The following is an 11,442-nucleotide window of genomic DNA, read 5'->3' as shown; positions in this document are numbered from 1 at the left end:
CTATCCTGGAGAATGTTCCATGAGCACTTGAGAAAAATGTGTATTCTGTTGTTTTTGGATGGAATGTCCTATAAATATCCATTAAGTCCATCTTGTTTAATGTATCATTTAAATCTTGTGTTTCCTTATTTATTTTCATTTTGGATGATCTGTCCATTGGTGAAAGTGGGGTGTTAAAGTCCCCTACTATGATTGTGTTACTGTCAATTTCCCGTTTTATGGCTGTTAGTATTTGCCTTATGTATTGAGGTGCTCCTGTCTTGGGTGTATAAATATTTACAATTGTTATATCTTATTCCTGGATTTATCCCTTGATCATTATGTAGTGCCCTTCTTTGTCTCTTCTAATAGTCTTTATTTTAAAGTCTATTTTGTCTGATATGAGAATTGCTACTCCAGCTCTCTTCTGATTTCCATTTGCATGGAATATCTTTTTCGATCCCCTTACTTTCAGTCTGTATATGTCTCTAGGTCTGAAGTGGGTCTTTTGTAGACAGCCTATTTATTTTGTTTTTGTATCCATTCAGCCAATCTGTGTCTTTCGGTGGGAGCATTTAGTTCATTTACATTTAAGGTAATTATCGATATGTATGTTCCTATTCCCATTTTCTTAATTGTTTTGGGTTTTTTATTGTAGGTCTTTTCCTTCACTTGTGTTTATTGCCTAGAGAAGTTCCTTTAGCATTTGTTGTAAAGCTGGTTTGGTGGTGCTGAACTCTCTCAGCTTTTGCTCGTCTGTAAAGGTTTTAATTTCTCCATCAAATCTGAATGAGATCCTTGCTGGGTAGAGTAATCTTGGTTGTAGGTTTTTCTCCTTCATGACTTTAAATATGTCCTGCCACCCCCTTCCAGCTTGCAGAGTTTCTGCTGAAAGATCAGCTGTTAACCTTATGGGGATTCCCTTGTGTGTTATTTGTTGTTTTTCCCTTGCTGCTTTTAATATGTTTTCTTTGTATTTAATTTTTGACAGTTCGATTAATATGTGTCTTGGCGTGTTTCTCCTTGGATTTATCCTGTATGGGACTCTCTGTGCTTCCCGGACTTGATTAACTATTTCCTTTCCCATATTATGGAAGTTTTCAACTATAATCTCTTCAAATATTTTCTTAGTCCCTTTCTTTTTCTCTTCTTCTTCTGGGACCCCTATAATTTGAATGTTGGTGCATTTAATGTTGTCCCAGAGGTCTCTTAGACTGTCCCCAGTTGTTTTCATTCTTTTTTCTTTATTCTGCTCTGCAGTAGTTATTTCCACTCTTTTATCTTCCAGGTCACTTATCCGTTCTTCTGCCTCAGTTATTCTGCTATTGACCCCTTCTAGAGTATTCTTAATTTCATTTATTGTGTTGTTCATCATTGCTTGTTTCCTCTTTCATTCTTCTACGTCCTTGTTAATTGTTTCTTGCATTTTCTCTATTCTATTTCCAAGATTTTGGATCATCTTTACATTCATTATTCTGAATTCTTTTTCAGGTAGACTGCCTATTTCCTCTTCATTTGTTAGGTCTGGTGGGTTTTTATCTTGCTCCTTCATCTGCTGTGTGTTTTTCTGTCTTTTCATTTTGCTTATCTTACTGTGTTTGGGGTCTCCTTTTCGCCGGTGCAGGTTCGTAGTTCCCATTGTTTTGGTGTCTGTTCCCAGTGGCTGAGGTTGGTTCAGTGGGTTGTGTAGGTTTCCTGGTGGAGGAGACTAGTGCCTGTATTCTGGTGGATGAGACTGGATCTTGTGTTTGTGGTCGGCAGGTCCACATCTGGTGGTGTGTTTTGGGGTGTTTGTGGCCTTACTATGATTTTACGCAGCCTCTGTGCTAATGGATGGGGCTGTGTTCCTTTCTTGCTAGTTGTTTGGTATAGGGTGTCTAGCACTGTATCTTGCTGGTCGTCGAGTGGAGCTGGGTCTTGGTGTTGAGATGGAGATCTCTGGGAGATTTTCGCCATTTGATATTACGTGAAGCTTGCAGGTCTCTTTTGGACCAGTGTCCTGATCTTGGCTCGCCCACCTCAGAGGCACAGCCCTGCCACCTGGCTGGAGCACCAAGAGACTGTCCTCCACATGGCTCAGAATAAAAGGGAGAAAAAATAGAAAGAAAGAAAAGAAAAAAAGAAAGAGAAAGGAAGAGGATAAAATAAAATAAAGTTATTAAAATAAGAAATAAAAAATAATTATTAAGAAAAAAATTTTTAGAAGTAAAAAAAGAAAGAAAGAAAACGGATGGACAGAACCCTAGGACAAATGGTGAAAGCAAAGCTATACAGACAAAATCTCACACAGAAGCATACACATACACACTCACAAAAAGAGGAAAAGGGGAAAAAATAATCTCTCTTGCTCCCAAAGTCCACCTCCTCAATTTGGGATGATTCGTTGTCTAATCTGGCATTCCACAGATGCAGGGTACATCACGTTGATTGTGGAGATTTTATCCTCTGCTCCTGAGGCTGCTGGGAGAGATTTCACTTTCTCTTCTTTGTTCGCACAGTTCCGGGGGTCCAGCTTTGGATTTGGCACAGCCTCTGCGTGTAGGTCTCCTGAGGGCATCTGTTCTTCGCCCAGACAGGATGGGGTTAAAGGAGCCGCTGATTCGGGGGCTCTGGCTCACTCAGGCCGGGGTGAGGGAGGGGTACGGAGTGCGGGGCGAGCCTGCAGGGGCAGAGGCCGGCGTGACGTTGCACCAGCCTGTGGTGTTCTACCGGGGAAGTTATCCCTGTATCACGGGACCCTGGCAGTGGCGGGCTGCACAGTCTCCCCTGAAGGGAGGTGTGGATAGTGACCTGTGCTCGCACACAGGCTTCTTGGTGGCAGCAGCAGCAGCCTTAGCATCTCATGCCCGTCTTTGCAGCAGCAGCAGCAGCAGCCTTAGCATCTCATGCCCGTCTTTGGAAATAAGCAAAAAGAGAAAAAGAGCAGGACGTATATTTGTTAGAGGTGGAAGCAGGAAATTGGAAAGAATGGGAGTACAATGGTAGGAGAGAAGATAATAAGATAATTTAACTGATTTAAAGATATAAGAGAGGAATTCCTTACAGAAAGCAGAGAAAGGATTGGGGGCTAGGATGATCATAAATCTCCCAGAATATTTACGAAACATACCCATTATAGCCATGAGCTTTAAAATTACTTTTTTTTTTTTTTTTTGGCAGTAGATTTGAATATAAAAGCAATAGGCTTACAAGGCACGGCAGGCTGTTGATGAGAGTTTTCATTGAAACTGGCAGGCACATTGGGAACCAGCTGTTGGTTGTAGGTAGATCATTTTAAAGTAGTTAAAAAATATAAGGGATAATGCTAAGCTTTTGTACTTCAGACCATGAGAATTCCCCAAGTATTTTATCCAAGAAAATTACAGGTCTTTCAGATGTAGAATTACCAACTGCCATGCAGTTTTTCTTTGTGGTGTATTTTGTCAGTGAATTAAAGAAAGCAATGTGAATTGTGCAATTGGTTATTGTAATGATAATTCAGCATGTAAAAGATGATAAAAGGAAGTCCTGATATCTTACTACATATTTCACTTATGTAGTAAATAGTGAGTTTGTTCAAACCTCTGTTGCTATAACTTCAACATATTATTCTTATAAACCCCAATACTTATGGGACATTATGTTGGGGTAGAAGTCACTTGGGCCACTGTACCACTACCTGAAGATCCTTTCAGGACCCCAGTGAAATCCCACACTTTTGCAGGTGTCTCCAGGTGTCTTCACTTCGGAGGAAGCTTTTTTGTGTTCCTTCCCACCAGAGACTTCCCTTCCAGAATTCCAGTGACAGCCGTTTGTATGTGTACTTTCACATTAAGAGTGTTGGGCTCGGGCTTCCCTGTTGGCGCAGTGGTTGAGAGTCCGCCTGCCGATGTAGGGGACACGGGTTCGTGCCCCGGTCCGGGAAGATCCCACATGCCGTGGAGCGGCTGGGCCTGTGAGCCATGGCCGCTGAGCCTGTGCGTCTGGAGACTGTGCTCCGCAACGGGAGAGGCCACAACAGTGAGAGACCCGCGTACCGCAAAAAAAAAATAATAAATAAATAAAAATAGAGTTTTGGGCTCTCATAATGCTTGAGTTCACATTCTGCTTTCACTACTTAAGATGTATGATTCGGGGTACGTCACTGAATCTCTCTGTACCTCAAATTTGGAAAAGCTCCTAAGACATAGAGAGATGTTTTGAGACTTAAATTAGGAAAGCCTCAGATAACATTTTCTTTTTTTGCGGTACGCGGGCCTCTCACTGTTGTGGCCTCTCCCGTTGCGGAGCACAGGCTCCGGATGCGCAGGCTCACCCGCCCAGCCGCTCCACGGCATGTGGGATCTTCCTGGACCGGGGCACGAACCCGTGTCCCCTGCATCGGCAGGCGGACTCTCAACCACTGCACCACCAGGGAAGCCCCCAGATAACATTTTTAAAGAAATTAAAGTGCTGTCTGCCATACCGGAAGGACTTCATAAATGATAGTCATTTTCTAGTTGTATGTTCATTCTTCTTACTTAAAGACAACGTTTTCTAATATCTTAACTGGATACCAAATAAGTGATTTCAAAAGGTGAAGTATCTCAAAGCATAAAAATGTAGTATTCAAATATTTTCTGAGTAGGTGAAATGGAAAAATATAAACTCTTACAGTCCTTTGCCAAGGGATCCAATTAATCTTTCAGTAAGAGAAGAAGGTAAATTGTCAGCTGGAATTTTTATTGCCTTGAACATTTTTCCTTAAATTACATGGAATAACTACAGATAACTGGATAACTGGAATACTATTGCTTCTCCTTTCCCAGATCTTTAAAATTTGAAAATATGGAATTAAAGTTCCTTAGCTTATAAATGAGTTTTTGAGCCAACCAAATCTTAAAAGAAGGATTTCAGACCATTTCGTATGCTTCAAGAGCTCACACAGAATATCCCTACAGTACTTTGCAACAGGAAGACAGAATTTCTAGTGTCAGGAATGACAGAATGCTGTTTGGACTGGGAAACCCTGTGGATCATTTCATTTTCATTTGGTAGTGAAGCAGAAAAATCAACATGTTGTGTGTCAGAGTAGAATGAGAAGTACTCCTTGGCAGTTTGATTTTTAGCCGATGGTGAGGGGGGAAATATTGAAAGCAGGCTGTCAAGGTATAACTTCACATAGGTAAGTCTGGTTTAAACTAGGCAGGTAGTCTGCATTTTAATATTACCAGAAATAGAAAGGGCCCTTTAGCTTGAACCAAATGCTGTAGGGAATTATAGCTCCTATGAAATCTGCTGCTCTGATGATTGATAGTCAAATCTGAAAATGAAATGTCTTAAAGTCTTCCTTTTCAACATTTCTACCTTGCTTGAACTTTATAAATATAGAAAAAGGAAACAGGTGAAGGGAAAAGAATAGCCATGTTGGAATTTCACCCTGAAGTAGAGAAGAATTTTTCAATTAAAAAGATAATCTAATAGTAATACACCAATTTTAAAATTTAATAGGTTGACACGTTTTTGATCTATGAATAGTGTTTTTCATTTATGTTTTACTAAATGGGAGGATAATCAGGACAATTTACATAGATTTTTTCAATGATAAATTCAAACAGCTTATCATTTGTACTGTTTTTTATTTTTTATTTATATTTTTGCAGATTGGAATTGTTCATTAAAAAATGATTCATGCTAATTGTAAATAAAATAATTCACAGTGGAAAATGTTATAAAGGTAAATAAAAGTATTTATCCATCATTGCCGCAAATCCCACTTCCCAGCACTAACCACAATAAATATTTGGTGTGTATACTTTAATGAACAAACATTAAATACATACAAACATGTGTACGTATACACATAAGCAGAAAATCAGACTTTGTGTTGGCAAAAATAGTATCAGTCTTTACAGACTGTTATGTGAATTGCTATTTAAGACTTAAAAGTGCATTCTGTGCTAACATGTGAAACTACATAATTGCATTGGAGAGTATTCCATTAATTAAACAATAATTTTTAAATATCTTTACATATTTTTTACAACTTTTCTAGGGTAGGGGAACTATTATAAATAATGCTATAACGAACATGATGGTTGCTTACCTTTTACATAAGATAAATCTCTAGCATTGGAATTGTTGAAACAAAAGGCAGCATACTTAAATATTTATAGATAGTGCAAAATTAACTTACAAAGCAATTGGGCTAGATTACTTTCTCACCAATATTTTTGTCAGATTCTCATGGTATTGATTGCTCTCTCTAAGCATTGTAGTTTTATAGGTTAATGTTTTTGTTGTTATATTAATTTGATTTTATTTAATTATTGATAGTAACATTCTTTCACGTGTTTTCATTTTTTCTTTGTATATTGTTCATAATCTTTGCCTACTTTTTTTTGAAATGGTCATTTTCTTATTTAGTTAAGATGCATGTGTGAAAAAACACTTTTTTCTTTATATGTTGAGTAGTGAACTATTCTTTATAAAAGAGATTATTAATATCTTTATAGTGTATCATTTGTCAGTTAACTTTGATCACAGTATATTTTGCAATACAGATGTCTCTGCCATACACAAATCCATCATTTTGTTCTATTTTGACTTTTTGGTTTTTCTGTTATACTTAAAAGTCGTCTCCATTCTTACTTTATTTAAATGACTTTTAAAAAAGATACCTGTCATCTTTCAGATACCCCAAAATGAAGTCCTTTTCAGAATTCTATGTTCCACAGATGTATTTATTTTTGTACCATAACTATATATAATCCTTATATCCATAGCCTTGTGTGTGTGTGTGTGTGTACATACATTCAGACATATATATGTCTGTATATGCATAATAAGTATGGATAGCCACTTCCCATTTTTTTCTTATTAAAAAAAAATTTAGCTATTTTTGTACATTTATATTTCTGGTTATAATTAGTTAGTTAATTTCTGCCCAAAGTTGCACTATCTTGAATTTATCAAGTAATTTTATATCAGTCAGTATATTCACAGTATTCAGTATATTCATATAAAAATGACATACAAAATCATTTTATGGATATTTATACATTACTGCTAAATTTTGTAGTTATTTTTAGTAAATATTTTTGACCTTTTGGTAAGGTTACTATTATTGTATAATAATTTTATTTCTGTGTGCTTATTCTAGAAATTGTCAGTTGATTCATAAAGATTTTCTAATTAGATAACATACTGTCTTTAAATAATCAATGTGTTTCTTTTTTCCCAAAATATATGTATATTTTTTTCCTTTAATCCATTGGCTACAATCCTTAACACAATGTTAAAAAATAATGATTATTGCATATATCCTTCCTCATTCCTGACTTCAAAGGAAGTTCTTCCAGTACGTTAAAATGAATCCTGTGGATTTCTGGTAGATACATTTTATCATGTTAAAGAAGTTTTTTTTTCTTGGCTAGAACTAAAGTCTCTAAGTTCACACCATACTCAGCTACTTATGTGTATGAGACTTTGGGCAAGTTATCTAAATTTCTTGTGCCTCAATTTCCTCTTCTGTAGATGGAATAGCAATTGTATTTATTACACCAGATTGTGGTGAGATTAATTGAATCAATAAATGTAAAGTTAGAACATTACCTGCTTCACAGTACTCAATATATGTTTTTTTTCCTTAGACTATCAGATTTTTATTACTTTTTTCTCAAAAAAAAATGTCAATATAATGCAAAATGAAAATCAAGGGTCTATGGCATATCATTCTTTTTAAAAGGTGGTTTCCTTTTTTCCCCCATAAGACACACTAATTTATTGAAGCCATAATCTCTTGACATTTTAACTTTTAAGTTCACTCTGTCTATAAAGTATACTCAGATTCCCTGCTGACATGCCATGACTATGCTGAAAAACTTAGCAACAGTATGAGTAAATTTCACACAATTACTAATCTCCTAAGAATGTACAGTGTTATCAGTTAGGAAACAATTGTGCGAAAGTCTTTTTTTTTTTCCTTTTAAGTTTGGTGTAGGTGGAATAACAAGTTTCTGATCTAAAACAAATAATGCATTGCTTCTATAAAGGTGACAACATGTAAGGCAGTTCAAAGAATGCTGACTAACCAAAAAAATGCAGTTATTGGATTATCTTGCTATTCATATCAGCTTACCTTGTTTTAACACATTGCTCTTAAATCCATACAGCACTTCATTTTACAGAGTAACCCCACTCTTGATTAATCTGTTCTAAAGTGCCAGTATTATTTACACATTTTTTTAAGCCAAAAGTCTGGCCAGTTGTGGCATCAGGTGAGGATGTCATCCAAGCTCTATTATCATTTACATTTACCAAGGAATATTCTGGAAGTTCAGCACTTGTCCCTGGTCCCCGAAGGTTCACCTGTCCATTGGCAGTGCTAAACTGAGGAGCATTCCAGCTCTGGATCCATGATATGGAGCACGGAAAAGAGCTCATTTGGTAAGCTTGGTGGACAGGCTGAGCCTCAGCTTTCTTCTGAGAAGTCGCTTGATCCAAAAAGTCCTGTGTTGATGTGGCAGAAGCATGGTTTGTCTCATCACCTGTAAACAGTATTCACACTGGTAAGGTTTTTCTCCTTTCCATATAATATTTTTGAATGAATCTCATCCCACATTCATCACATTGAAATGGTTTTTCACCTATATGAATGAAGACATATCTCTGTAAGTGATAGTTGATTCTAAAGGCAGCATTGCAGTGCTCACAAACATGAGATTTAGGGGGTTTCCAACCAAGTGATCCATCTTCATTTATTGTAAGGATTTTTGCAGGAGAACATTGTTTCCATTTCTTCTTTTTCTGTAAGTCCTGGCTCTCTGATTTGTTTTTTGTCTCTCATCAGTTGCTCAGATACATCAGTAAAAGTAATTTCCTGCTTTACACTTATAGGGACATTAAGTGCATACTGTAGACCTTGAGGAAGTCTTTCATGTGTTTCGATCTGCTCTTCATCATTTTTCACTGTCTCCTCATGGACCATGAGTTCATCATGTGATATCATATCCTGTTGTCTCATTTCACTTTCTTGTTAACACTTCATCTGCAGCAAGCATCTCCTGGTGAGGCATACTCCAATCTTGAAGCACTGACTCCTGCAGCTCTCCAGACATGGTAGACTGGCCAGACACTCCACCCATTACAACCATTGCCCTGGAAGACTGCATTTCAACTATGCTGCCACATTTAAATAATCCTTCCCGTTTGTCGTCAATGTTCATGCTTAAGTATAACTGCCTGAGACTAATGTAAAAATGAAGACTTCAAGGAAGGGAATGCTGTAGAGTTGAAAAAGAAATCATGGTTGAGTTTCTACCTTTCATAGGCTTCAGAGACCCTCAATACCACCTCAGTCACATATGCCATCCAGTTCTTCTACAAAATAGGTCAGGCAAATGCCCATCCTGCCAGATCACTTGGCCGAATTTCCAAGCTGTTGATTCCTCCCTCTATCTGCTGGTGGGTGCCGAGGTCACCGACTGCAGGAGGTGGCAGCTTCAACCTTTCTAGGGGCCTTAAGAGGAGGGGAAGGGGGGAGGGGGGAGAACTTTTGCTGTGGTAGCTTCATCAACAGCTCCCACCCCTGCGCCCTTCTCCTCTTCTTCCCCGTTAATATATGTTAGTCATTTGTTTATCAAGTATTTTCCTTCATCTACCAATAAAATTACAAGTTGTTTTTGTTTCTTTAATTCATTAGTGTAATGCAGTACATTAGATGATACCTTAAAACTCAATAATCCACATGTTCTTGGGGTAATATGCCCTAGGAATTAATTAATTATTATTGTAATTTGAACTGATTTACTAGTATTTTTAAGGTTTTTTACATCAATATTCACAAATGAGAAAATACATAACCTTCTCTTTTTTATATATCATTTTAAAGTTTATATATTACTGTAATGCTTTCTTAGTAGATTAAGGAAGTTATGGATTTTACTTTTAAAATTAAAAACAATAATAAAAACTTTGCACTTGAACTAAAGAAAAAGTTGGGAACCAGGACGCAAGTTCAGGTTGGTCTCATGAAAGCCCATGATCTAACAACTAAATATGAATAACACAAATAATGAAAGTGTGAAATGAAATATTGGAAATACTGTAAGACAGCGTGAAAGGAGATAGTAACTAGACTTTAGACTACTTGAGCTTAAGTATTCTTTTTACTCATGTTTGTGACTCCGAGAAGTAACACTCACTAGGCACATAGCAAGAATTTCATCGATGTTGTAGGTGGAAGTAATGATTAGACAGTTGGGTCAATAATTTAAAAAGGGATGTGTACCTTGGGTGTCAGGAAAGACTTCATGAAAGCAGATAGCACTTGATGTGGACCTAGTCAAGAAAATAATATTTTTGATACTTTACCATTGCTGAGTAGGAATTACTCATAGTAGAGAGAAAAGAATGTGTGAATGAATGGAGGCTGTATCCTCTAAGGGTATTCAGAGAATAAGTAGTAATCTAGATTGTTTGATGTTTAGAATACCAGTGCAGCAGAAGCATCTTTCCAAAATCATCATTAACTTTTGAAATAATCAATATTTTAAAAAATCACAATACCTCACTTCCTTCAAAAGTCTTTGCTCAACTGTACACGTTCTCACTGAAATGATCATCCTATTAATCTTTGCAACACCCCCACTAAGCACCCCTAATCCTACTTATCCTGTTCTCTCTCTATGTATATGTCATTTTTCCCCATAGCATTTAATCACTTTTGAACCTCCTGTGTTGTTTATTTATTTCATCCATAATTTCCCACACCACAATATAAGTTCCATGAGGGCTCTGTTTTTCACTGGAGAACAAAATTATTTTTCGAGTGCCCAGAAGAGTACCTAGTACACAGTAGAGATTCAGAAAATATTTTGATGAATCCGCATTTAACAGATGAGGAAATTTAGACTCATAATACATTAGTTACCTGAGTTTTCATACCTATGGTTGTCTCAGTCCTCATTTTTGTCATACAGCAGAAACTGAGTTCCTTAATGCCTTTTGATACTACCTCCTTTTAAGAAAAGCTTCTTCAGGCTGTCTTCATTCCTAAGCCCTAAATTGAACTCACTATCCTGACTATAGTTGTTTAGGTTTGAGTCAATGACCCATCAAAAGGAGGTCATCTATGGCTTAGCCAGAGGCCAATGATGTGCACAGTTTAAGAAACAGATCACTGTATACTGGATGAAGAATTTTCAACCAATCAGATATATTCTCTTGTGAAATTTGCAGAAAAATCTTACTTAGAGTTTATTAGTAATGACAACAGAAGAAATCAATAAAGGAAAAGATATCTGAGTTGCCATCATAACAAAGTTTGGATAAAGAACAAAATATGCCTGTTGCTGTTGCTTTTGTGAAGAGAGGACAATAAGATCACTTGTTATGTGTCTTGAAAAACTATCCACTTCACTGGGAGTTCAGGCTGATCCTCTTCCAGAATACTTTGCTATTCTTCCTTACGTTTTTGTTTGTCCTCATAATAATCCACAGTTG

The 11,442-nt window shown here is 36.9% G+C and overlaps 1 pseudogene; it reads right to left on the bottom strand.

Moving 5' to 3' along the window:
- Window positions 1-8,377: 8,377 nt before the first annotated feature.
- Window positions 8,378-9,164, bottom strand: LOC101278739 (zinc finger protein 148-like; annotated as a pseudogene).
- Between the last annotated feature and the right edge of the window lie 2,278 nt (window positions 9,165-11,442).

Source organism: Orcinus orca, chromosome 7, assembly GCF_937001465.1.
Source record: "Orcinus orca chromosome 7, mOrcOrc1.1, whole genome shotgun sequence".
Taxonomy (NCBI): Eukaryota; Metazoa; Chordata; class Mammalia; order Artiodactyla; family Delphinidae; genus Orcinus; species Orcinus orca.
This window is presented reverse-complemented; position numbering and strand designations above follow the sequence as displayed.